Below are 27385 nucleotides of genomic sequence, written 5' to 3' on the forward strand. Positions count from 1 at the left end.
TAAAGTTTATAAACTCTGACATCCCGTCGAGTTTGAACCCATCTGTGCCTCACATGTTCCTTTCAAAGCCTTCATACGTCTCTTAGATGTAGAGCTCCGACGGTCCTCCTGGTCCTAACGTGTCAAAGAAAGCTGTTCAGAGTGTGGGGACGAAGGGCGTCGTCCGTGCCACATCCTGGAGCTAAATCGACCTCTCGTGTTCGCTCGTCTTAAACGTGCTGAGGCGACGCAGACTGAAGCTCAGACGCCTCGGCGTGCGTCACGTCAGCCGACCGACCTGATGGAAACACGACACGCTGTTGTGTCTCGCTCCTCGTTGGCATCCCGACCCTCGTGAAGATTTGTTGACAAAGCTCACCCGTGACCTCTGATCTTGCCCCATGACCTCTGACCTCTGACTTTGCCCCCCCCCCCCCCCACCCCTCCCTCTTGGCCTCTGATCTCTCCTTCTGTTTTATCCGGTCAGTCAGAGGTTCACCTTTACGTGTCACAAACACACATGACTCACACGGGCACGGATGATGGAATCACGAAGGGACTGCAGGAGCAGGGGGCGGGACTACAAATCGTACTAATGGTGCCTTTCTTAAATCCCAGGTCACATCAACGCCTCGCAGTGTGCAGGTTTAATGCAGCTGAAAGTCCAAAGTCACGCAGAAACAGTTTTTATTTTGCACAAACAACAATAAATAAACAGGTCGATGTGAGGTATGAAAGTGTAGCTGGAATCTGCTGTGAGGTCTCCAAACACGGAGCAGACTGTTCCTGGATCCACCCACGGAGGTCTGGCCTTCAAGCACATGAAAGAGACGCGGTCAGGATATAAAAAGCTCGTGTTTACATCCGACAGAAAAGAAACGAATGACTCGCATGTTGCCCATCTTTTTAGCAGAGCTCAGCAGGGACGTCGTGTTTGACTTGTGAGCACGGTGAAGCAGATACAAGTCAGACGGCGACTCTGGAGACGGGGTTGTGTCTCCTTGTCGTCATGGCGTCACACTTTTCTTCTCACCCTCCTTCGATTGTTCTTTTCTGGGCGGTGTCCTCGGTTTTAATAAGTCTGACTGCTTTTTTTTTATTCCTCGCTTTAGCAGACCATGACTTCACATGTGGAAACACAGAGCAGCTGTGAAAGTATGTGAGCATGCATGAATGTGTGTGTGTGTGTGTGTGTGTGTGTTGAAGGCTCCTGGGTGTGGAATTAATCCCAACCACAAGTGTTTTTGCTGAGCGCAGAGACCCCGTCCGCTCCTGTCGTGAACACCTTGTGCAAACAGCGCCAAACGGAAACCCCGACTGGGAAAAAAAAAAACAGGATTGATTTATCGTTTTCTTATTTGACAGGTGAACACTTAATGATGTTCAACACGGGGACACAGAGAGACGCAAGTCAGGAGAGGACACGCTGCTCATCAGGTCGAAAAGCAGACACGGATAAACTTCACTCATCATTCCTTTAAAGTGGTTTTATAAAGTTTACCAAGCACGTCAAATATCTGACTTTGTCTCATCATCAGATTAATGGCCAAATCTTCAGGGCCATTTTTTATTTTATTTTTTTGGGGGGGGAGGGGGGGCATTTTAATAGAGAGATCTGTTTCAGGGTACCCTAAAGAGTCATCACGTCAGACACGTTAAAAACGAAATAGCATCCTGTGTTGTGTCCATCATGTTTGCACAGGTTTGATTTCCTGAGTGTGTGTTTCTACCTCAAACTGTTCAGTGTGTTTCCAGCTCGTCAAAGTGGACCTTCGACATCCTGGAAGCTCAACAAGGTCAAACTGTCCTTTATCTCCTCGCTCTCGTGTTTGTCATGTAGACGAAACCTGTCGTTTTGTTTTATTTTCAAGGAGCCAAAGATCGACTAAATCATCGATCGTGAGTACGAAACATTTCGTCTTGAATTCTGTATTTTCACAATTATAAAAAAAATAAACTCATCGGTCTCAGGGTGCAAAGTGTCGGAGCATACCTTTTTTTCCGGGGGGATTATGGATCCGAAAAATCCTTCTGAATAAACCGACTCGGTGTGCAAAAGCCTCAAGAGTCTTACGAGAGATTTAAATCTGACATTGACCTTTTCTTTTGTGTCAGGTGGGTTTGCTTAGTTTAGTTTGTTCAGGCAACTTTATATAATATATGAAGGTTTAGAAAAACATGGTGAGCAGTCCTTTGTTCCATAAACCCTCTGACTAAAAACACCAAATTCTCGTTTGTCTGAAAAACCTGTCAGGAGTCGTTTAAAAATGACGTCACTTAGCGGTTCACTTCTTCGTCTGCGTTCACAGACAGAACTCGAGTTCAGGTAGATTGTGCACGACTCGGATGCGGTCGCCTCTCAGTTACGTTACGGTTGTGTTCACGCCGACCAAACGAAGTGGACTCGGATCTCCATTCTGAAAAAGGCTTTGTTTACGTCCACCAACATGGCAGACAAGCTCTCCATTGATTCATGAGAACAGATTCTCCAGGAACGTTTGCTCAGCTAAGTAGCCTCGAAGTGTGCTAACCCACTGATGCCTTCAGGTGTGTGTGAGGATGATTATGTTTTCATGTAAACCAGACTTGGACCGATGACCTCGTGGCCATGACTCGATTTCCCCGAGAACTGCAGGGTGAGGCGGCGGCCATTCATCATGCAAAGGGAGCCTTTCATAGGGCTGAGACATCATAGAGGGGCCTGCGGTGGAGGAGGACAGACCATGACTCAATCCCCACATGGGTCTGCACAGACCGCGGCTTCCCAGCTAATGACCTGAACATGTGGGGCGTTCAAATCCCACTTGTTCAGCTTCCTCTGTGGAGCTGTTAGAGCGATGACTTGTTCAGCGACGAACCTGAGACTCATCTCAAGATACGTCACGCACAGACACTGGACGTTAAATCAAGGGGGTCCAAAGTGTGGCCCGGGGGCCATTTGTGGCCCTTGAGGCGATTTATTGAAGGCCTCATTCTTTTTCATGTTAGCGAGGTTTGAAAGATAGAAATAGAAAATGTTCAGTAAAAATATTGTTGTTTTTTTTCTTTTTATTTAAACAGCTTTGACTGTTTTCCACGTTTTTTATTAACTATGAAAATGAACCCGTGCATAATTTTTTTGCAAAGAAAGCCGACTGTTGTTTAACCATTTAATGACCTGAGCTAAAATACTGAAAGCTTTTACAAAAGGTAAAGAAGCACCGAGCTCAAAGGAGAGGCGTTTTAGTGGGAGGGGTCTCCCAGATGAGCATTACTCGATTGTTGTCTTAGCGTCACTGCTTTCATAAGAACATCAAAGCTGGAGGTACTCTCCACCACTATCTACAGCTAACAGGAGCTTTTTCAATGAAGCAAACAGGTTATGGTGACAAAGAACCAGATCAGATGTGACAGACTTGCAAAACACTGAAAAGAATAATCTGTAAATTGTACAACGTGCAACGACGGCGGAGCCTCAAACTCTCTGCAGGACAAAAGCACATTCCTGCATTTCATTAGAAGTGAGAGAAGCACGAGGGGAGCGGGGGGGGGGGGGGAAGAAAAGGGGGCGTGATTTATCTCGAGTACAGGAGCGACTCACTGGGAACACACTGATTTCAAAATCAGCTCCATGTGCAGCTGTTCCTCCTGGTATGCTGATGGTTACAATAACATGGGAAAACATTAGCATAGCCGTCAATTCCTTATTTGTTGCATCAAATGCTAAAACACGGCGGGGAGAGGGAGGGTGAATACGAGGAACGCAGAGGATGCTACGTTCAAAATCAAGCTAGCAAATTACCTACCCTGCCTCTAACTGTTCCTCTCTTAGTGATGAAGCGTTTTCACGAGTGTCTGATGGTTTCAATCAAGCTCAAAAGCTTCGTCGTCTGACTCAGCCGTTGTGTCTTTAATGAACTGACACCAACACTGATCTAGTTTCCGTTAAATGATGCACGCTGAGGATATTCACAGAAACAGAGACGATAAATGCAGAATGTGCACGATGAGCAACAAATGCATGCAGTATTAAAAATCAGCCGTGTGTCTTTCCTGTACTGGGAAGCCTTGTTGTTACTGCAGCATAGAATGGATAATGACTTACAGACCTCCATGTTGGGAGAGCACAGGGACTATTAACCTTGAATACACACACACACACACACACACACACACACACACACACACACACTCCCAGCATTTCTAAATCCAAATGCATATCAACATAGAAATCCCATGCCTTGTGAAAGGAAATAGCAGATTTATAATGGAGCACAGATGAGGATGATAATGAACTCTGGCTACGTTTCAGCCTAAAGAGATCCAGAGGCTGAGATCAGATCCAGGCCGGATAGCGGATGTTTGTCTTGGATTTTAAGGTTGATGAAGCTTGATATGCATCTTTAATAAGACTGTAAATGTGTCAGGCCTTGAGCTTGTTGAATCTTTGGATAATAATAACCGAGGAGGAAATATCCCTCTGACCAAAGCTGATTGAATAATTACTCCATGTTTTAGTGTTTTCAGTTTTTCAGTGTAAACTCAAATTCTTGATTTACTGTAATGTCCTCACAGCGTGCGGTCGAATGTGGTCGTTCATGAACCAGCTGTCAAATTCAAATAGTTTGAGGTTTGAAATCTGTCTGTGTTACCTTTGACTGAGCTACCTCCCACAGTAGAGCTAACTTGTCTGATATTGTCCCATTTAGTTCTGATGATTTGAAAGTAACTTATGTTTCAAAGCCGTGTTTATTGACCCTGCAGCTTCATGATCATAAAGTTGAATCACCTCAGAGTCACGCTGCGTCTTTGTTCGGTCCTAGCATCCTTCTGTTCGAGGGAGCTGTTGGAAAGTGCAGGTCATGGTCAACCAAGTAGAAGACTTCCCTGACCTCCCTCAGAGATCTGCGGGTCAAAAGGACAAAGTCTACGAGGGAAAAACCGACCTCACAGTATGTAAGACAAACAACACGTTTCCTACGAGTGTTGAGCCGGCCGTCGTCCCTCAGAGAGTTTAAGAAACGTGACGTGTTTGGGCACTTCAGCATGTAGGCCTGATGATGTGACTCAACGATCCATCACCTCAATGGATTGAATCGATGGATGGACTTTTTTGATGTTTTTTTTTCTTCTTCTAATACATGAAATTCAGTGTCCAACAGCCAGTTTACTTTAAGCTGTTAAACTATCTGTATCTGCCAAACTGAAGGACAGAAAAAAACAAATCAAATGTATCTTTTCATGCGAGCTCACCCAACGCTTGTCTGACATTACTCATGTTGGGTTGGCTCAAGTTCATGGTGCAATAAATCGAAAATGGCAGAGCGGTTCAAATCAAGACAAATACTTAAAAAAAATAAAAATAAAAATGTGTAATGCATTACTTTATGTGAGTAACTTCCGCTGCTGACAACCTCGTAGAAAGGAACCCTGCAGGGACAAACCGCTCCCATAAGGAAGAAGATGCTCTGTTAAACCACAAACAGCTGTTACGCTGCTCTCTTCAAAGACGCCAGAATCAAAAACACTGACCTCGAAAAACTCATGAGAGCTGCTGGTCCCCTCTACACGATCGTTTTCTTTGGACTTTTTAAGGGCTTTGTTGTCCGTAACGAAGACTTTAGACCAAACTGATTGAAGCAGGAGTAAAAAAAAAAAAAAAAAAAAGGATTCCTAGATTTGCGTTCTGAGCTACTTTTTGTTTTTCCTAAAATGTTGAGTAACGGTTGCAATGAAAACAGCATGGCGGGTCAGAGTTGCAGCAGGAAGCCCTGAAACTTTTAAAAATCTAATAAGAGCTCGTTAAAGGCTTTAATGAGCTCAAGTTTCTCCTTCCAATTAAGTGCTTAAGATGAAATAATCAGATAACGGGGTTCGCCTTCGACGTGTGCGATCAGTCACCCGGAAAAGAAAGTTATCTGTTCTGGGAACATGTTCCATACATGTTACATACATGTTCCATACATGTTACATGTTGTCACTCTTTGACAGTTAAATGATGCTGCATGATTATGTCTGTGCACGCTTGTTTTCTCACTCTCAGGGAGACCTGATGTTTTCTTACACACCAGGGGCAGAAACAGACCCGGGTGAGTAACATGATTTTATACTGCACAGATTTGAACCTGATGTTCTGTGAAGGAACGCTGGAGCTGTGAGTCGGTCAGCAGCAGGTCGGTCCTGTTTGAACAGGGAATTCCACAGTCAGCCTGTGGAAAAACATTCCCTATAGAGCCGCACAAAAGAACTCCAAGTGCCCTGTCAGCTAATGACCAAGGCCTGCACACACACACACACACACACACACACACACACACACACACACACACACACACACACACACACACACACACACACACACACACACACTGTACCTGCAGACTCACACACACACACACACACACACACACACACACACACACACACACACACACACACACTGTACCTGCAGACTCACACACACACACACACACACACACACACACACTTACACACACACTGTACCTGCAGACTCACACACACACCACACACAACACACACACACACACACACACACACACACACACACACACACATACACACACTGTACCTGCAGACTCACACACACACACACACACACACACACACACACACACACACATACACACACACTGTACCTGCAGACTCACACACACACACACACACACACACACACACACTGTACCTGCAGACTCACACACACACACACACACACACACACACTGTACCTGCAGACTCACACACACACACACACACACACACACACACTGTACCTGCAGACTCACACACACACACACACACACACACACACACACTGTACCTGCAGACTCACACACACACACACACACACACTGTACCTGCAGACTCACACACACACACACACACACACACACACACACACACACACACACACACATACACACACACTGTACCTGCAGACTCACACACACACACACACACACACACACACACACATACACACACACTGTACCTGCAGACTCACACACACACACACACACACACACACACACACTGTACCTGCAGACTCACACACACACACACACACACACACACACTGTACCTGCAGACTCACACACACACACACACTGTACCTGCAGACACACACACACACACACACACACACACACACACACACACACACACACTGTACCTGCAGACACACACACACACACACACACACACACACACACACACACACACACACACACACTGTACCTGCAGACACACACACACACACACACACACACACACACACTGTACCTGCAGACACACACACACACACACACACACACACACACACTGTACCTGCAGACTCACACACACACACACACACACACACACACACTGTACCTGCAGACTCACACACACACACACACACTGTACCTGCAGACACACACACACACACACACACACACACACACACACACACACACACACACACTGTACCTGCAGACACACACACACACACACACACACACACACACACACACACACACACACACACACTGTACCTGCAGACACACACACACACACACACACACACACACACACTGTACACACTAACATCCTGTCTGCTGCACAGCGTCCTCAGGCCTCGTCAAATCGGGTGGTCAAGTTGACTTTGGGAGGGATCACAGCTAAGAAAGTTTGCGCTCTGACTCAGCAGCTCTCGAGTCCTTTGGCGTCTCCTCTGGGGCTCAGCGGGCGTCTCGCCGTGCCAACTCTCCCTGCGGCGAAAAACACAAGCACTGGGCACCGAAAACATGTCTGACGTCTGGAGGAGACTGAATAGAAGACTAATGCCCGGCTAAAAATCTTATAAAAGATCTGACCGGCTTGCAGACGTCACACTCGTACACACAGACTTGCAGGCGCACCTGAGCAAACACACACACACTTTAACACACACACACACACACACACACACACACACACACACACACACACACACACAGACTTAAAGAAGTCAGTCAAAACTAAATGTTCAGCCAAAGAGCAAAGAGTGGATCCTGTTTAAAAAGCGTTTTATTAGCTGAGACATGGCACACTGTAGTTTAGTTTTTATTTCTTTATAAGTTTGAATGAGTCAGAGTTTAAAACAATCGCAGCACTGTTAATGAAATCATCCGGCTTAACCACAACAGCAAATTATCACATCTTTAACTCAAGAAGCAGAGCAGAGTTAAAGACGAAATGAGTGCTGACGTGTTTCCAGAAGGATTTAAACTGTTGTAATCTTGGAGAAGGGGACATTAAATAAAGCAAAGAGGCCTCTTAAAGTTGCCTCATCAATCATTTTAAAGTTCAAGAGCGACCGGGGCCAACGAGTTAAGAACAATGTTGATGCTCTGTGTCTCTCAGCTAACCAGTTAGTGATGAAGAAAATACTACCGCATCGCGCCTTCTGACCCCCACAAGTCAACCGTGCAGACGGATGAGGCAAGAAGGGAGATCTTAGGAGGAGGTAGAGCCGGGGTGAGATGCCCACATGGGGGCCAGCAATCACCCACGCCGGGTCGGGCTGTTGCTCACGAGGGAAGAGAGGAACACAAAGGAGAGGAATGGTTTTCATCTACTTTTATTTCGGCCTCCAACTTTCATTATTCAAATCCACTGACTGACACAGAAATGTAAACAACCCAGTCAACAACACAGGGATGGGATGAATTCCACTTTTTGTTTGAACCTTGTAAATTGGCCAATGGAAAACATTCCTCATGTGAAACATGTGTGTCGTAACATTTTTAGGTTTCATGCGTGTAATCATTGACAAGCTTTAAGGGAGTATAAGATCCTCGAGCCAGAAACGTGACATATGAATGATTATCATCAGTTGCTGTACATTTAAAGGCTAAACAAAGATGTTTAATGTCTCCCGTCTTATTTTAATACAAAGAACAGTTCAGACTTCACAGCTGCAGTGATGCTATGGCATTATTTAAGACTACAGAATTCAGAACAGAGCTTTAAATCTTCCACAAAGAAACACTGTCATAGTTTAAAGCCGAGCCAGGCTAAGCTTTCCAAAGTGTCCCAGCTTGAAAGGCTTTGTCGTGTCTTTGATTCAGCCGTCTCATTGTGGAGCCGAGAGGCAGACAGTCTGTGTTGTACTAATGTTGACATTTCACAGAGACAGCAGCTACAGTGACAGATCCAAAGACCACAGAGTCTCTTCAGCACTGACAGCGCAGCTTTCACACACAATTAGACAAACGACTGTGTGAAAATATCACTTATGGGGTTTTCACACTTGCAGAAAACTCCTGAAAAAAAATCCTGAGATTTGCAGGAACAGCCGAATGTGTGAACAAAAAAACAGCCGAATTCGTTCTCCTGCCAGACCTGCAGGATTTCTCCTCTGCTCGTCTGGATGGCGCTGAAGTGAGAACACGGCAGGAGCTAACCGGAAGAATTCACCTCGAGCGAGTGGGCGGGACTCGTGACGTTCCTGTCCTGGGACCGCTGCACGGTATAGAGACTAAATACTAGAGACCGCTACGATCTCCGTGCATGTAAAGAAACTCCTGCATGATGGTTTTCGATCTGCAGTATGTTGTTCTCGGCTCTTTTGTTGACGTTGGGATTCTGTCGTACCTCCCACTGATATCAAGGCAAATATTCTCATTACAGTGCTGTATATAGCGGACTTAGTTTTTTCACTTCTGTGCCTCAGAAGACCCCCGTCAACCCTCCCATCTGAAAGGGCAAGTAAAACATTGGACATTGGAAAAATAGAAGAGGCAGCTACAGAACGGCAGGAAACCAGGAAGCCTACAAAAATCACTTTTCCAGTCTATAGTTTTCCTTGCTTTTCTGCCCAATCACCAACATGCTGCCTTCTGTCAGTGATTCTGTCACACAGTAATATTCACAGTACAAACAACAGTCTCGACAGAAATCCAGTAACACAGGAAGAATGGTCTTAACATAAATTAATTAAATTCTGTATTTTTATTTTCAAATTGTGCCGAATCTTTTAATTAGGTCCAAATTTATGCGTGGGAATAATCGGAGCGCCCGGAGTAAAACCCACACAGACGCAGTGGAAACGAGTCCTGACAGACAGAAACAAGAGGACTTCTGTTCATCAGGACTTTACAGTTTCCACTGTGACTGCTTGGCCTGCTACAGCCTTTGTGTTGGGGGATCGTGTGTGTTGGCGGGGCGGGGCGGGGCGGGGATGGGCGGGGCGGGGATGGGCAGGAAGTTGAGGTTGTCAGATCTCATTCTCCATCCGCCACTTCTGCTGCTTGAATTGGCGATGGCTTGTTGGAGTTAAGTTCTTCTTGATCTTTCTCCACGTAGAGGGCTCCACCTGCATACTTTTCTTTTGAAGCACCTTCACCTTCTCCTCCTCTACTGTCAGTTTTTGGTGCACATTGATATTACTGAGAATCTCCATCTTTAGCCGGCCTCTTAAGGCCCTCAACTGATCTTCGTTCTGCCAGGCCTCTTTCTTCAACGCCTTCACGTCCTGCAAAAGGGATGACTTCTTCTCTTTGAGACCCTCAATTACCAACAGATCTTTCTTGGCTGTCTCCTCATGCTGAAGCCTGACCTCGCTCAGTTCTTTATCAAGGCCATCAGCCCTGATCCTTTGCTCCTTCTCTTGGATTTGGAGGTCCTCCACCATGAGCTGTAGCGCCTGATTGGTCTCCTCTTGAACTGTAGGTTTGGAGGACAGCTCAAGACAGCTGTTCTTCAAACTCTCCAGCTGCTCTGCTTTGGACACTTCTTTACTTAAGACCTCTTCCTTCATGGCCTCCATCTCATTCTTCAGCGTCTCATTCTCTGCTGTCAGCCTCTCAACAACAACCTGGTTCTTGTCGGATATCTCCAAAAGCTGATGCCTGACCTTCTCCTGTTCTCTCTGGAGAGATTCAGCCCACAACGTCTGGTGCTTCTCTAGCTCTTGGAGGTTCACCTTCTTCTCACATGATATGAGGTTGGAGGAGAGCTCCAGACAGCTCCTTATCCTTTCTTTTAGCAGGTTATTCGAGCTCTCCAACTGCTCTGCACTGATTGTATCCCCGCTAAAGGCCTTCTTTTCCAACTGCTGTTGTGGGACTTCATCCAGCTTTTTCTGGAGACTGTCATTGCTCAACATTTTGAGTTCCCTTTCCTTCTGGAGCTCCTCCACTGTCTTCTGCAGGTTCTGGTTGGCCTCCTCCTGTGCAGTCAGTTTGGAGGACAGCTCACGACATCTTGTTGTCATTTCCTCGAGCTGGTTCTCCAAGGCCAGTGTCTGGTTTGCAGTTTTGATGTCTCTGCTGATGGTCTCTTTCTGCATGTTGGTCATCTTTTTCATAAGGGCTTGTTTTTCAGCCATCAGGTCTCGCTCACTTGCGACTGTCTCCTGGAGCTTTTCGCTGAGTTTTTCATCGTGCTCTATCTTCAATCTTTCCTCCAACTCCTCGATGACATTCTTGCTGAGGACACATCTTTCACACCCGGCTTTGTTCTGCTCCTTCTCCTGCTTAAGAAGCTCCTTCAGTCCCTGCACTTCATTGTTCAAGTCTGCGATCACCTTCCAATGTGGTGGACGTCCTTGATGCAATGAACGATGAGGTCCGTCCTGGTTGTGCCACTGGCGCTGCCTCGAAGCTCCCTCCCTCCTTTGGTGGAAAGTTTGAGCTTCTGGCTGAGCAGGTTGTTGCCTGTAGCGGGTCTGTTGGCGGCCCCTGCTGTTGGCTCCATTCATTGAGTTTCTAAACTCCATCGTATCTTTTCCTTCTCTGGGATCTGCGGTGCTCTATCACAGTTCTGATCTGAAACAGTGGATCAGCTGTTTGACTGTTTGTGTCCTTGCTGAAATGCCTCCAAAGATGTCGACTCTCAGATTGGATCAGTGAGCTGAGGTTGCCTCGAGTCTCTCTGGTCTCTGAGAGCAGAATGAAGGTTCTAAGTGGTTTTGATGATCGGAGGTCTGGAATGCCTTTCATCTCATCCACAGTCCGTAAATATGACATCATAACATCGTTCCAACGATTGTTTTTGTTTAAAAAACATGAACAAAATGGCCGCCCCCCAGCATTTACATTCTGTTGGAGTTGTTCTTGGAATAGCTTTCTTGCACGCTCGCAAATTCACAATCCGATCGTGATGTAGATGAAATGACTATTTAAAAATATTTAAAATAATAATAAAGACAGTCACTCAATACTGATTCAAGGTTTATCTTTATTCCTCATGTGGTATAATCCTCACGAGCCTGCTTTGTCTGCTGATAAACCGTCATTTTCAATGTGTAGAGCAGTAAATCAGAAGTAGCAGAAGGCCAAGAGACTGTAAGGCGGACTCGTGACAGCGATCCCGGCGTGATGACGTTTGATGTCACTGACTGTCATGGTTTGGTTTTGTTTGTTTTATTTCAGAGAGACAGAAGAACTTAGAGTTCTGAACATGGGATTTCTTAATTTGTCATTTTCTAACAACTGAAGATGTCAAAAGAAGAGCTTAAAAAAAGGACTTATTATTCATAGACCTTTAGAGACTGGACTTGGACTGGCTTGTCAATGATTTGAACCTTGACTTGGACTTGTCTGGATCCATTCGGAATGATGAACCAAAAAAAGTGTCTGACAAAACCAGAAGTCTTGGACGAAGGAGGAATCATTTTTTTTAAAATATGTTAAATCCCCCCAAAATTCAGGGTCAAGAATCACTTCTTTTAAATCAGCTCCAAGAATTGAAGCATTGTGCAGTTTTTTTTCCCCGCTCATCTCCAGATCTCTTTCCAGGGACATCTGCGTCTGACTCAAATCTCGGCGAGGTAGAACGCCAGCTCCACAGCTGGTTTGGCGGACGAGCGTCGCGGAGGCTGCTCAGTAACGGCGGCGACAGATTGAAGAGAGGCGGAGGAAGACTCTGGCTGAGTCTGCTCTTCTCTGCGCCGTAGAAACGAAACAGATGGCAACGACAGCTCACTGAAACTAAAACAAGAAGTACACAGAGAGGCTCGATGTCCACAAGCTATTAGAAACTGATTGTTCTCATCTACTGTATATTGTTTCACAACAGTTACATTAACAAGCTGATTGATAACATGTTGAATGCTTGAGCAAAGGAAGAACTTAGTAATGCTAAAAACGTATAGGGATGAAAATATGCATTTTGAATATTGAACTGAAAAACTGGACATTTAGTTCAGATACTTATGGTTCATGTGTCAAGACATCTTGGGTTCAAGCAGCAGAATCTACAATGTGGTTTAAAAACTATCGGGCCATATCAGAGATTCATCATTGTGGAGGGTTTTCGAGAGGCTGTTGCAATTGGTCGATTGAATGAATGAACCAAAGTCTCTTATTTTCAACATTTCTAGATTTGAACTTTGCATCGCAAAGGACTCTGCATGCAGCGACTTTGACGTCTCGAATGAAAGTGACACAACCCCCTCTTGTCTCATCTTCAATATCCCAGTGGAGGGACTCCTGCGTCCACACTTTATGTGAAAAGTTTAGCAAAAAGCAAATGAAGGAATTCTGCTAACCGGCTCCATGACTTTTGGACAACTGCAGGGGATTTCTCCCGGGACTGCCTGAAAGTCATTCAATTGTACGGACCCTGAGGCTACATCTCGAGGTCTAAACACATCACCTGAAACTAGTCAAAGCAATGAGGCGCTGTGGCTGACATGGGGTAAAACAGGAGAGAATGGGTTCAAATCCCATCAGGGACTCATCTGGGATAAGAAACATCCGAGACAGAAAAATGAAGTTGAGGTAAAAAGATAAAAACATCTGTGAGATTTGATTGGTTAGTTTGTTTTGGGGCCATGCATGCCTTAAATTTGGATTTAATAATCCACGAACACTAGTACTGGGCTCATTTGATCCACATCACTAAGCAAGTGAAGCTTTTCTTTAGTGTTTCAGAATAGACTGAAAAAGGAGCAAAGACTTTTAAAGAGCCGAGGAGTCCTGAGTTCAGTCCCACGAGGACCGCCGTCAGCCACCAGCTGAGACAGACCTGAATCATTTCACCAGCACTTCCCTCCCAATGTTTCCACTGACGTCAGCTCCCATGCAGGACCCTCGGACAGGCGTGGGGGGGGGGGGGAGGAGGTGAAGGATTACAGCATCCTAAAGCTATGAAGTGCTACTGCACACCAAGCTGCAGTGAGTCACACGCTGAACACTTTCAATCTGCACGGCCGTTTGTTTTTTTAAAGCATGGATTAAGTGAATCACTTTGGCCACTAGATGGCGGTGTGAGCCTCCTGTGTGGCGTGCTGTAGTCAGGTGTTTAAAGGTCACAGGTGAGCAGGATGTTAGGTTGGTGGGAGCCCATTGGTTCTCCTTGTGAGCAGGGCAGCGTTCATTAAATATTTAAATATGGCGGGATGTGATATTGACTCTGAAAAGGTTGAATGGATCCTGCAGGTTATGTGGATGCAAGGTGCCTGAATAACACCAAAGAAGAAGAAGATTCACTTAAACAGCACAAGAGATGAAACAACAATGAAGACGTCTTCATCGAGGTAACCACGGGCGTGTTTGTGCTTTCAGTTGGACAGGAGACAGCAGAGTGATTTTTGAGGTGTCGTTTGGCACGAACACCTTAAAGGGTTTAAGATTTAAGAAAACATTTTAAAAAGTCAAAGGACCCACAAACAGACTGTCTAATTGTTAAAGTGTTTTTGTTGTATTTGTTTGCAGTATTGATGGTTGTGTAACAGTGGAAGCAGAATAATTCAAATATTTGAATGAAGTGACGTCATACAAGCTTTTCGCTGGAAGGACTAAAAGCTGAAATAGACCTCAGGGACTTTTTCTCTCTCCTGTTGAACCACATTTATACTGAACCGTGACTCCAGAACCAAACCAAACAGTGACCCCTTTGGACCGTTACAGTCCTTCCAAACACATTACACACCAGAAGAGGGACACGTCCCATGAACCGGCTCAGGCCGGCCTCGCTCGCTCGCTCGCTGACCAAACACAGGAAGCAGGAAGTCCTTTCTCTTTGTACCTGTGATGAGCTCAAGCTGCCACCATGCGGCTTCTTTTGAAGTGTTTTCTCTCTTTGACAAACTCGAGAATCTTTTTTTTTTTTTTGAAAACTTCCCAAATGTTGAAGCCCTTCTTAGATTGCACAACGAAGCAGTGAATAACGGACTCTTGTTCATATTTCCTAACAGAATTTCTGCACAGCTGTTTGTTTTCTGGAAATAGTTGAGCAAGCAGAACATCCACATCACACACACACACACACACACACACACACCTGAACTTCTTCTGAAATGTCAGAGTTTCAGCTCCGGCATAGACGGATTTTGAAGGCTGTTTTCCTTTCGCAGACACGACGGCCGCAGGAATGCACCGCTGAGGCGCAGAGGTCAGAGAGCGTTCAAAATAAAGCTGTGAAGAGCCGCGGAGGAAAAACACAGCCAGTGTGGAATAGATGTACATACATATATATATATATATACAGCATGCACACGGTCGAGCGTTACACGCATGCATAATTAATAATAAGCACTGTTTATCCCTGCAGGTACATTCTGTTCACTGACTCAGAGAGAGGTCACAGTGGTGTGTTCGGACTCGACAGCACGGCACAAACACTGAACACAGAGAGCACACACGCGCGTCAACGACGTATAGAAACACACGTCAATAAAGTTTGTATTTGTTTGAGTTTGGCGCCTAGTGGAGTTTTAATGTACATGCAGAAATCTAAGGAGTGATGGGGCGATGTCCTGAACCCCCAGGGGGAGCCGAGCGAGCGTGCAGAACTGGTGCAGGTCAGAGCTGAGAGAGAGAGAGAGGAGAGAGAGACAGGGAGGGGGAGAGAGAGAGAGAGGAGAGGAGAGAGAGAGAGAAGAGAAAGAGAGAGAGAGAGAGAGAGAGAGAGAGAGAGAGAGAGAGAGAGAGAGAGAGAGAGGCCTGTTAATAGAATCCCTAACGATGCCGTGCTGGCCTGTGGATCAGTGTGAACATATCAGGGTGTCTGCAGATTTTTTTTTAACACACTTATCAAAGTGTTAAAATCTCACATGAGGGACGGATGAAAAAGGTTTTGCGCTCTGATTTATTTCTCTAAAGAGCAGCAGAGTCGTCGGCGTCCCTCCTGTCACTCACTCATCTATCTATCACGAAGGAGAGTCTGAGCGGCCCTGGAACACACACACCAGCGTTATCCAGTCTTTCCTGGAGGGATGTTTCCGTTCATAATTTCCTCTTTGTGTCTCTCTACCTGCTCTGTGTGGATCAGGTGCGTGCGAGCTGCTGTGAGAATGCAACACCTCCATCTATGGGCCGTGATCCGCACACACACACAGTTCTTCCTCCGGCTGCTCTTTTGGCCTCACTCTGCTCTGAAGCCTCCTGAAACATCGACCACACGCCGGCACTAGAGGGCGCTGTTAATCCAATAATTCCTCCTTGACCTGGAGTGACCTTTTCCAGTAGCTGCGAGGCAGGAAGCCTTTAAAGCGAGCACTGGGTCATTATCATACAAAGTGAGTCTTTGAAGAATATTTTCCTACACGTCCTCTCTCAGCTGCTCGTTTTTTTGTACCGAACGGTCACTTCCATAATTGTGAGTCTGATTGTGCTTCGGGGCTGGTGACTCTGATAGCAAAGTATTTTAAAACAAATGCACATCATTCTCCACAAATTGCTCTTTTTCTTGTTGCTGCACGTCTGCTTTGAGGGCAAGTCGGGTTTTTTCAGCTTCCTGCTGCAGAACCTCCAGGAGACTTTCTCCCGACGCGAGACCTAAATGAATGAATCCTCCTGCATTAAAGATCTGTAATTGAGTTCAGCAATTAAGCCTGGGATGGTTTATAATTTCCCCTCGTCCTTATGGAGAGCACTTCAGGCGTCTTAAAGTGGAGAGCGTTCGTCAGGTTCTAATAAATTAGCGGCGAGAAAAATGGATGTGACGTGAAAATACCACGTCGAGCTCAGGAGACAGAAACCGATTTTTAGTTCTTAAAGGATGCAACGATGCAGAACGTGCAGAGAGACTTCAAACTCACTTTATTTATTTTGCTGAAAAGGAACCAGTTTGTTTTTTTTGGTCAATAATTTACAGGAAGAAAAATAAAGAAGCAAATTAGAATCAATTTCTCTGCAAGAGTCACCTTCTCTAAGCTGTAGACCTGGTGGAGTCAGGTTAGGGGGCTCCTGGGTGGTCCTACACCCCCCCTCGGACTGAGACCTGCTGCTCTTTGACATCCATCACACAGTTCAGAGGCGTTAAATGGATCCTGTCTTTGTCTCACTTCAAGCTTCTTCGACAGGATAAAGCGTGATCGATGTCGCCGCCTGATCCGTCGTCTCGGGACGTCGTTTCGCTCCTCCGAAGCGTCAGAAAGCAAACGCACAGAGTCGGTCCTGTTTTTAAAGATTCACAGGAAGCTTCTGAAGGCCGAGCGGAGCAACCGAACGGGGATGTCAGAGGAGGAAGGAATCCATCTGTGATGTCTGTTTAAGATTTATTTGTTTCATTCAGTGTCTCCGTTCCCCCTGTACCCCTGCATTCCTCAACTCTCCCCTTTGTTGCCTCTCCAGCCCCCCCCCCCCCCCCCCCCTTCCTTTTTTCCTGAGGGGCCTGCGGTCAACTTTGACCTGCACAAAGAGCTTGTTAAATGCCTGTGTAATCCCTGCGTCTGTGTTTGCGAGTGTGTATTCCCCGTTTTTTTTTTTTTTTTTTTGCGTGGAGCCCTGTCCGTGTGTGTCGCTCACTCAGGAGACGTGTTGTCTCGGCCTGATTGATCACGTGGGCTCAAACCTTTAACTCGCTTACCAAACAAACTTTTCCTGAAGCCCCCGAGGCTCCTCTAGCCTCATCGATCCGCTCGATGCACGCCGCCCCCCCCCTCCCACCCCTCCCTCAAACGCTTTACAGGACGATAAAAAAAAAAAGAGATGAAGATTGTCGACGCCGCTCAAGCTTCTCGCAGTGCCAACGGTGTCGGCCTCTTTTGATCGAAGACAGATGATCCGAGTGGTCTGACAGTGAGTCACTGACATCCTCAGACATGCCTGTCTCTTCCTCTCAACCCTGGTGTGCACCTCAGCATGGAATGCAGAGGAATGTTCTCTGGTTCTCATGGCTAACGACCAGGATATGAATCAACTCGCCCTCCGTGCATTCACACACACACGGGACGGGACGACGGGGGAGAGTGCGAGCATGTGTGCACGCTGGTGGGCAGAGATAGAAAATAGTTTGGGGGTGAGAGTCACCAAGCGAGTGAAGAAATATGTGGCGGAAATGTTCAAATGAACTTGTTTGTGCAGGCCGTGCCAGCCAAGGGTCACGCATCGTCGGGCGGAGGGTTCGAGTTTGAGATGCTGCTGCAGATTTAGAGACAGAAGAAGAAGAAGAAGAAGAAGAAGAAGAGTCTTCTACAGAGACGGTTTCCTTCAGAGAGAAAACTAAAGAAAACAGAACAATCGAAACTCTTGATGCTGCCCTGCTCGCTCCTCCTCATCCTTTCAAGTTATCCCACGCCTTTCCAAAACCATCACCATGACAACCCAGGTGTGCCATGTAATTTTTTTTCCCTCCCTACGTCGAAACTAAATCAGCAGGTGAAACGTCGTGAAGCTGACGACAGAGTTTATACTGCGAGCTCAGATATGATGCTTTTTTTTTTGAGGAACGTTGCACGAGCGTGCAAGTGAGGGGGCGTGGCTTCAGAGGGAGCACAGGGGCGGGGGGGGATACTTTTAAAATCATGCTAATTTAATTCATTTCATGTTACCGTTTTTCAGTTTATCCCAAAACTTTTCTTCAACTTGCTTTTCTTTAAATCGATCCAAATATCAGAGCTGCTTATTTCACTTCCTGATGTCAGGAAAACTCAAAAAGTCCCTTTTGAATCATCAACACGGTCTCCAATTTCACCAACTGTGCTGAAGCTGTCAGACGTGAACTTCAGCACACCCAGAGATGGTCTCTGTGTTGATGTGAGTGGGCGGGACGTTTTGACAAGATTTGCATGCTTCCCATAGGATTTAATGTCCTGAGCAGACACTAACTGACATCCAACAGTCTGTCGTCAACACGATAGTCTGCTGTGTGCTTTGCATTTTCCCTCAGGCCACATAACAAGTGTGTGTGTGTGTGTGTGTGTCCATAAAATCTCGAGTCTAACAGATTGATGATGTCACATTTGCTGCATCAGAGGAGAGCAGGTTGTTACTGCTCGTCGTGCCTCCTCCGCAGACTCGAACCCCCAACCTTTATTGAGACTCACCTTTTCTGCACAACCAGAATGAGATGCTCCGATTCAAAACACAAAGGCACTCAGGACTTCAATGAAGTCTTCATGAACTGCCACCCCCCCCCACCCCCCGCCCCAAGTCAGAGGTCAAGCTACTGATTTGGCCTCCACTCACTCGTCTATCCACACAGAGCCCCCCCCCCTCCCCCCCTCCTTCCTCTCGCCACGCTTCAGAGAGAGAGAGTGCTGAACACATGATGACCTGACAGACTGCAGGGGGACGGACGAGTGATGGGAAACCCAGAAACTCTTTCCTGCCACAGGAGCCGGCTCCTTAATAACTCCGTTAAATGTTTTTAGATATGAGGGAGAGTCACGTGCACGAAGGTGTCACGTGCACGAAGGTGTCACGTGCTTTCCAACGTTTGAACGACCTGAAGAAAACCTCTGATCTAAATGTTGTGATCAATGAAGCCTTTCTGTGTCACTGGAGCGGGCGTCTGCTTCCTCACCTCAGCCCCGCCCTTCACAGCGCCACACACACACACTGACCAAACACAAACCAATAATGGTGCCAACCCCCACGAGTTCCAATAATTGCACAGAAGACAAATCTCCTCCTCTTCTAGTTAAAGGTTTGACTCCATGGAGACCCGGCTGGTCAGGAGGGGCGATATGTCTCCAAATGAGCTTTGAAGCGAGGAGATTTAATCCGCCGTATTTTAGCGACGGTTAGCTAGCTAGTCTCCTTTTGCACGTTCGCCGTGTCGTGTTGTTTCCGCTTCTCTCAGCAAAACATCAATATGAGCTCGTGTAAACGTCACAATCAGAACTGCACTTCCTCGGGTCCACAGACTGTCTCTACACCCGCCGAGTGTGACGTCCATGACGAACGGTCGTCGAGACACTACGATACGAAATCAAGGCCAACAGAGCGGCACGTTTTAGACGACTTCAGAAAGGAGGTTTATCTGCAATGTTATGTAATTAAAATAAATGACCCAACATTTTTTTTGTCGTCTCCTGGTCTGGAGTTGGTTTCTCTTGTCCTCTCGGAGTCAATACGAGCTGCACGAGACATTAGCTGACTTTGTGGTCATGCTCGCTCTCCTTTTTAAAGGCCGCTGGAACAAGTCTTTCCATATTCCCGTCTCTTTGATATCGTCTTCCCCCCCTGTCTCTCCTTTCCTCCCTCCCTCCCGCTCGTCCCCCCTTGTTTGTCCTCTCTCCCTGTAGCCGGTGGAATCCCGGCCCCATCCACCTAAGTGTCACTGAAGAATGTTCCGTCATTTAAACGGGCTCGAATGCTCCGCTAATATATAACCAATTACACTGGTCACATTTCCTGTGTCTCCTTTGAGCTCTCTGCAGGCTCAAAGTGCCAATCAGGCGAGGAATGCCAGAACATGGCTCTTATTTGCCAGGGGTCAGTGCACCAGTAACCTCACATTCTAAAGGACCATTGTTCCCATGGCCAGAAAACTCGGAGAGGCACACATACACATTCAGGGTGAAAGACACACACACACACACACACACACACACACACCCTGGCCCCCAGAGGCCCCCACATCAAGGGCCCGCTCTGTTTAAACAGCATCCGCCTGCACAGCCACCCGCCATGAAAGGGATTAAACAAGGTGTGTGAGCGAGTGTGTTCTCATACGTGCATAAACTCTGCAGAGAAATCGTCCACGATCAAAACTCATCTGCTTCAAAAAACAGCCCCCCCCCCCGAATGTGTCCTATAAACGTCACGAGCCTCATCCCTCCGGACTCGGCGTGGCGTTCTGTCAAGCTGCGGTGCGTTCTAAACGGACGACTAGTCATTTCATGGTATCAGCACGTTTCAAGTGGTGGCACTGTTCAAGCAAAAACAAAGGTTGTGCAATGCAGCAGACTGTTTAACCTGAGCGAGAACCTGCAACCCCAGACAGACGCTGTTTGTTTTAAACACGTGCAAAGACCCCAAAAAGCCACGTTCATAAACTTTGCTCAATGAGGAGAAATTAGGATACACGCTACAAGACAATCAGTCCCATTCAGGGCCTGATTCTGCAGAGTCTGCAGAGACCCGAGTATCTGATGTTTCCTCACAGTGTGACACCTCACTGATCTGATCAGAAGGTCTCTCAACCGGAGGGTGGAGGGTTCGATGCTCCTGCAGCTCCTTGAGCAGGACACTTAACCCTGACTCGCTCCCGCCTCTTCGGCGGCGGCGTTTAACAGTGTGTGAATGGATTAGCTGTGATGGTCTTACTAACGCCAGGGTCTGGATGTGTCGGCGGCCATGTTTTTCACACTGTAACGACAAACCGTTAAAATCTGTCGTTAGTTGTCATCATGTGGGGGATCTTTGAGTGCCTGGCTCGATTTAGAAAAAACAACATTTGCACATAACTGATTTTTATTGTTGAAAATACAAACAGAAGTTGGAGGAACAAAATGATTTCCTGGAGTCGTCCCAACTAATCCAACTTTTGTTTGTCATTTACCGAAAAAGAGAAGAAGCAACGACGAACGACGAGATGAAATTACCTTCCAGTCACAACGTTTTACAGTGTGTGTGTGTGTGTGTGTGTATGGGGGGCACAAAGAGCGTGTGTGTGTGTGTGTCTGATTGATGACGGAAGAGTGAGGATGCTTCAAAATGCTCGCTGCTTTTCAGAGCTTCAACTTTCTGTCTGTAACGTTTCCTCTGAGGAGCTGCAAACATAAACAAAAGATGAGTCAGTGTGATGGAGCACCTTTCAACGCTCTGTGTGTGTGTGTGTGTGTGTGTGTGTGTGTGTGTGTGTGTGTGTGTGTGTGTGTTTTAAATCTAAAGAACATCTCTGCCTCTCTCGTCTGCAGTATTATAAACTGTTCATGCTGCTTTATTCCTATGTGACCTTCTCATCTCTTTATGACCTTCATGGGAACCGTCAGCTAGCAGCTGTGATTGAGCGACGATGCCGTCGATGTGGACGGCTTCTTCTTCCGCCCACATGAGCTTTAATATGCCGCAGTAAGAAGTGTAGGAGCCCGCCCTTTGGAGAAGACGTTTCTCAACCTTCTTTAACCAGCCGCCTGCAGGGATTCACGTCTTTGTTTCCAACACTGTTTTTGGCTGGAAGGTCTCGCTCCTCCTCGGTTTGATGGGTTGACGGTCTCTGTGCACGCTGAATCCAAAGAGCGACTCGTCATCAGAGCTGGATGACGACACGTCGGTTTAAAGCAAGGAGACGTCAGGTATCCGGCCCCTCGAGGACTGGAGTTCGAGAAGCAGCCAAAACTGACTGATCCATAATCTATAAGGAGAAGTTTTAACTGCGTTTCTTTATGTTACATACAGGCAGAAACCTCTGGTCTTTATAAATGAAGCCAAAGTCCTGCAGTTCATCGAGTGTCCACTGGAGGCTGAGTGCATCAGAGTTATGTTAAGATGCAGGACATTCAGTACCTGCATGTAATGTGTTGAATTAAAATGTTATGTATTCATTATTGCATCATTTTCAATAGCTTTCAGCCGTGTGTGTGTGTGTGTGTGTGTGTGTGTGTGTGTGTGGGTCTGCAGGGAGCTGCAGCCCGCCGTGTCAGGTGAATGTGTGAACGTGCTGGAGGAGCACATGCTGAAAGCCGATGTGTTCGTTGACTTGTGTTTGCTGTCTGGGCCGGCCGTATCAAGAATGATTGGATTCCTTCCCCTCCTTTTTTTTTCATGTCTCAATACAAGCGTGCAAATACATGCAAACATGTTCGCGCACACACAAAGACATGCACACGGTTTCACGCAGGTATGCAGTCATGTTTAGAAACCTGACCTACCTGACGGATCGAAACTACTCCTACGCTACTCTGTTAACCCCTCGGTGTTCGGCGTGGGAAACAAAGCCTCGGCATTACGGGCTAATTCCTGCTCAAACACTGCAGACGGATGGGTGGCTGGATGTATAATGGATGGACACGCTGATAACGTTGACACGGCCTCCAAAGGAGGAGCACACACGTTGATAGAGGTTCTGTCTGAGGAGGAAGAGGTGAGGGGTAGAAAAAGTGTGAGAGGAAGAGGTTGTCAATACACCTTTTCTCGTTTGTTCCCTCTCTTTTCCTTCGCTCGCTCGCCAAGAAGAGATATCTGAGGCCAAAGGGCAGGCTGTCTTTTCAAAGAAGCATGATTGCAGCCTTGTTGCGAAAGGCCTTTCTTTTACAAATATGTGACTTTCTATCAGAGGAGAAAGCTGAAGCATTCCCTCTCCCATCGCTGCTTTTCTCCACAACACAAAACCACGGGCATAGAGGGACCTTGTGCCGCTGAAAAAAAAAAAAAAAAAAGCCCTTTGAACACTCTCATGTGTTCAAGGTCCCGCCGTGAAAGGCGGCCGCTTTACAGACATAAAAAAAAAAAATACTGTGTGGATAGAAACGGAGCAGAAATGTGCATTTGTCCTCCTTAGTTTTATGTTGCATTTAAAAAAACAAAAAAAGTTGCAATCAGAGGACAAATGAGGATAAATCTTCTGCTTGTTTGAACCTTTAAACGCCACTTCAAACCTGAAGTGTCGCACTAAAACGCTGTGTCATAGTCGGGCCTTAACCAAGCTCCAGTCTGTTATTTTGGCCTCTCGTCCTCGGAGGTTATGTAGCTTAGGTCAATACCATCTGCGTGTGACCAGTGTACCGCACGGTGATGTCACATGGTTGTGAAAGTCCGCCTTTGATGTCAGCAATTAGACTATCGAACTCTCAGCCGCGGCCTCAGATCTGAGCGTGTGCTCACGGGGGGGGGGGGGGGGCGAGTTAACCCGTGAACCACATCTGACGTCTCAATCCTTATCGCTGATGGAAATAAAGAGCTCCTGCTACACGCCACACGCGAGTCCTTTCACGTGACCGGTAACGTCAACGCTTTGTCCTGTCGTGGAGCTCGCCGTGCCACGAGCTCATAAAGTGACATATTTATTAAATTTAGTTTCATTGACAAAAGTTCTCGCGGTGTTTTAAAGGTCAAATTTTTTCAACTTTTTTTTTTTTTTTTTTTAACGGAGAGTTTTCATTCAAAGAATTCAAGGACGTTTCACACAGAGTTCTCGGCTTTATTAACACTGAAACTACCAAGGCAATCTTTCTGAATGTTTTTTAATATTTTCGATAACTCGGTTGAAATAAAACCCCCTGACTGTAGGACGGTCATGTGACCTTAACGTGTCACTATTTTATTCTATTTCAAAACGCTAAAGAGTTCAGAGTATTTCTCCGATGAATGGCCAAAAGGATTCGGTATGATTGCATTCATTGCAGAGATAATCTTCTTTATTATCAAATATCTTCTTTTTCCTTTTTATTTTTTTTATTTTATGCTTTTGCAATGTTAAAATGTACCTTTAAGGCTGCAGGGACAACTAGCTTAGCCTGCTGCCACCGCGAGCCAGTCCTGGATTAGCGAAAAATAATGCATGGATTCATTGGCGCTTAAAACACATTTTTAAATATTGTTTTCTTTTTCTTTTTTATTAAACTTCAGCTAAATTATTTTTTAGATTCTCACAACAGATCGACTCTGGCCTTTCTAATCGTTATGATTCTGGCAGTTAAAGGGTTAAATCCTTATCACAGGATTCTCACACTCGCACTGTGCAGGATTTTTTTTTTTAAGCTCGCCGCGTGGCTTTGCCTGACCTGAGTTGGTGGGATGTAGGCCACACTGATAAGACCAGGCGACAGGGAGGAGACGAACGTAACCGCGCTCGGCTTTATCACCTGTGTGACCTTTGGAACGGTTTCTCTGTCGGCGGATCAAAGCCGCCCGCCAACCGCAGAGAGCCGAGCCGAGGCTGTTTGCGAGGGCCGGCTCTGTGACAGAGGTGGACTTCAGCCAGCGGCCTGCGATTGTGCCCCGTCACTGACTTACAACGGTTGAGTAATGATGACTGTAAGTCTCACACACACACACACGGGGCAAACTGTGGGCGAGGTGTGTGCGCTGCAGAGTGTGGAAAGATTCCCGTTTTTTTCTCCTGAAGCTCTCTGGGACAGGTGTCTCATTTCCATATATGGGATTTCCCTCCTTTCTGTTTCAAAACCGGGTCAGAGTCCGTATTTGTCCGACAGGTGAACTTGATTGTTTGAAGGAACCAGTTTGAGAAAAACAATCTTTTTTTTTCTTCTTTCTATTCCCACTCACTTTAAAAAAACGACTTCTTCAGTGGGAATCCCCTCAAACAGAACATGACACCTTTTTTCAGGAAGTCGGCGATAAAGCTCACTTTCACGATTCAGCTTTCTCTCTTTATGCATCTGAACCTGTGAGGCATCGGATCCAATAACACAGTTTAAACTCTAAAGACGCGTTTCATTCTTATGTCCTTTATGGATTGAAAAGACAAACTGGTCGGTTTTCGCCCGGTCATCTCGACTTCGGTCAACTGACTCTCATGTCCCAGTTATGATGAAACAGACTTTTAACACCCAAACTGCAAAAACACTGCAAAACTTCCACGTCTTAGACTGACGGAAAGTTAAACTAAAAATGTAAAACTAATGACAATAAACTTCTTGAAATGTCATTAAATAATTAGGGAAAGAGAAGTTTGAGTACTTTGAGTAACCTTTGAGTAACCTTTGAGTAACCTTTGAGTAACCTTTGAGTAACCTTTGAGTAACCTTTGAGTAACCTTTGCACTTGATGCTAACAAGGTGACGTTAGAGGAACTTTACCCGACAGACAGCCATCTATTATTTATTCTGCTTTTCCCGTTTGGGATCCCAGCTGTCATCGAGCGAGAGGCGGGGTTACACCCTGGACTGTTTGCTCAAAGGCCGGACAACCAGTCAAACTCAGATTCACACCTACGGACGGTTCAGAGTCAGCAGGTAAGCTAGCCAGCGTGTGATTGGACCTGTGGGAGGAAGCCGGAGAGAACCCGCGTAACGCACGAGGGAGAACATGCAGACTGCACACAGAGAGGCTCCTGTCGGGCGGGGATTCAAACCAGCAACCTCCTTCAAAGTCGGTGCAATTGTTTGCCGTGTGTGGGACACAAATCAGCAAAGAAGTGTTTTAAAAGAGAAGGATGAAATGCACCAGTCTGCATCATAATAAAGTTAGCTTTAAGTGTCGCAGGCAGTCGGCTCACCTCCAGCACTTAAATCTGATTTGTCACGAGTTCCTGAGTTTGCAGTGAACTCTCTTAAACCTGTAATTACAGTAATGAGGCTCCGCCAGGGAACAGAAATCTGAAGTTCCATCAGAAGTTTGAAGGTTTTTTCACGCTGATTGTTTTTCTGTATCTGAAGTGTCGCCCGGCTGCACAGGCCTGACAAACAGACGCACAGCACGCCGTCAGCTGCACCCACATTTGTGAGAACATTTGTTTGACGAAGTCTGAAAACTTTCCTCAGATTGGACTTTTTTTTTTTGGGTAAAATATCGTGGCTGATAAATCAGACAGGAAGTTGCTCCACCACATAGATGGATAAGAGAGATCAGATCTGTCCAGACCGCCGTGTGTGCAGAATAAACCGGGAGTCACATGTAGCGATTGTCTGCAGACGAAATGTGAATGTTGACCAAAAAAAATCTCAGTTTTTCCAAAGAACTGCATTTTGAACCTTTTTCAAATCGTGGTCGTCATGTTAACGGACATTCAGCAACATTTCCTAACAGGGGGAATCTGAGGAGTTTGACTGACTGCTGTTGGAACAGACCGATTGGAAGAGGAGGGTGACAACACGTTTCAGTGTCTCCTCGCTGAAGTCTGTCGGATTAAACCTTTTTTTTTTTTCTTCCTTACATCTGCCCTGACAGGAGGCAGCACGGCGCCGGTCAGAGAAACGACCTGCTGCTTGTGAACGCATCATCGCCAACACGTCCGCTGTGACGGATCATCAACACACACGGCGGTGACTCACTACATGTGTCTTTGTTTTTGTTCCTTCAGATCAAGAAAATTATCCCAAAAAAAAATCCTGCTTAACATTTTTTTTTTTTTTTTTGACACCAGCTGTCAAGTGGACGAGCTGCGTTTGAGGACACGTGCAGATTCGTCACTCGGACGCGGTGATCATCCTGACCACGGTGCATTACACAGTCGCTGGTGGTCGGAGAGGAGGCGGGACTTGAAGCAGCTCATACAGGAAGTTGTCAGGACTTTGATCCTGACGTCCTGTGATAATGGCGAGCGTTCTGAGCCTTTATTTCAGAGAGAGGACAGAGAGCGAGATTAG

The 27385-nt window shown here is 46.3% G+C and overlaps 1 protein-coding gene and 1 long non-coding RNA gene across 2 annotated transcripts in view; both read left to right on the forward strand.

The window, feature by feature from the left end:
- slc35a5 (solute carrier family 35 member A5) overlaps window positions 1–27385 on the forward strand; it is a 102830-nt gene that overhangs the window by 24135 nt on the left and 51310 nt on the right. The window lies entirely within an intron of this gene.
- Window positions 14295–27341, forward strand: LOC306833126. The gene is made up of 3 exons (XR_013780303.1): window positions 14295–14479; window positions 26756–27061; window positions 27163–27341. It is a non-coding gene; the product is annotated as an uncharacterized lncRNA (long non-coding RNA).

The sequence above is a fragment of the Symphodus melops genome, assembly GCF_947650265.1.
Source record: "Symphodus melops genome assembly, chromosome: 12".
NCBI classification, from domain to species: domain Eukaryota; kingdom Metazoa; phylum Chordata; class Actinopteri; order Labriformes; family Labridae; genus Symphodus; species Symphodus melops.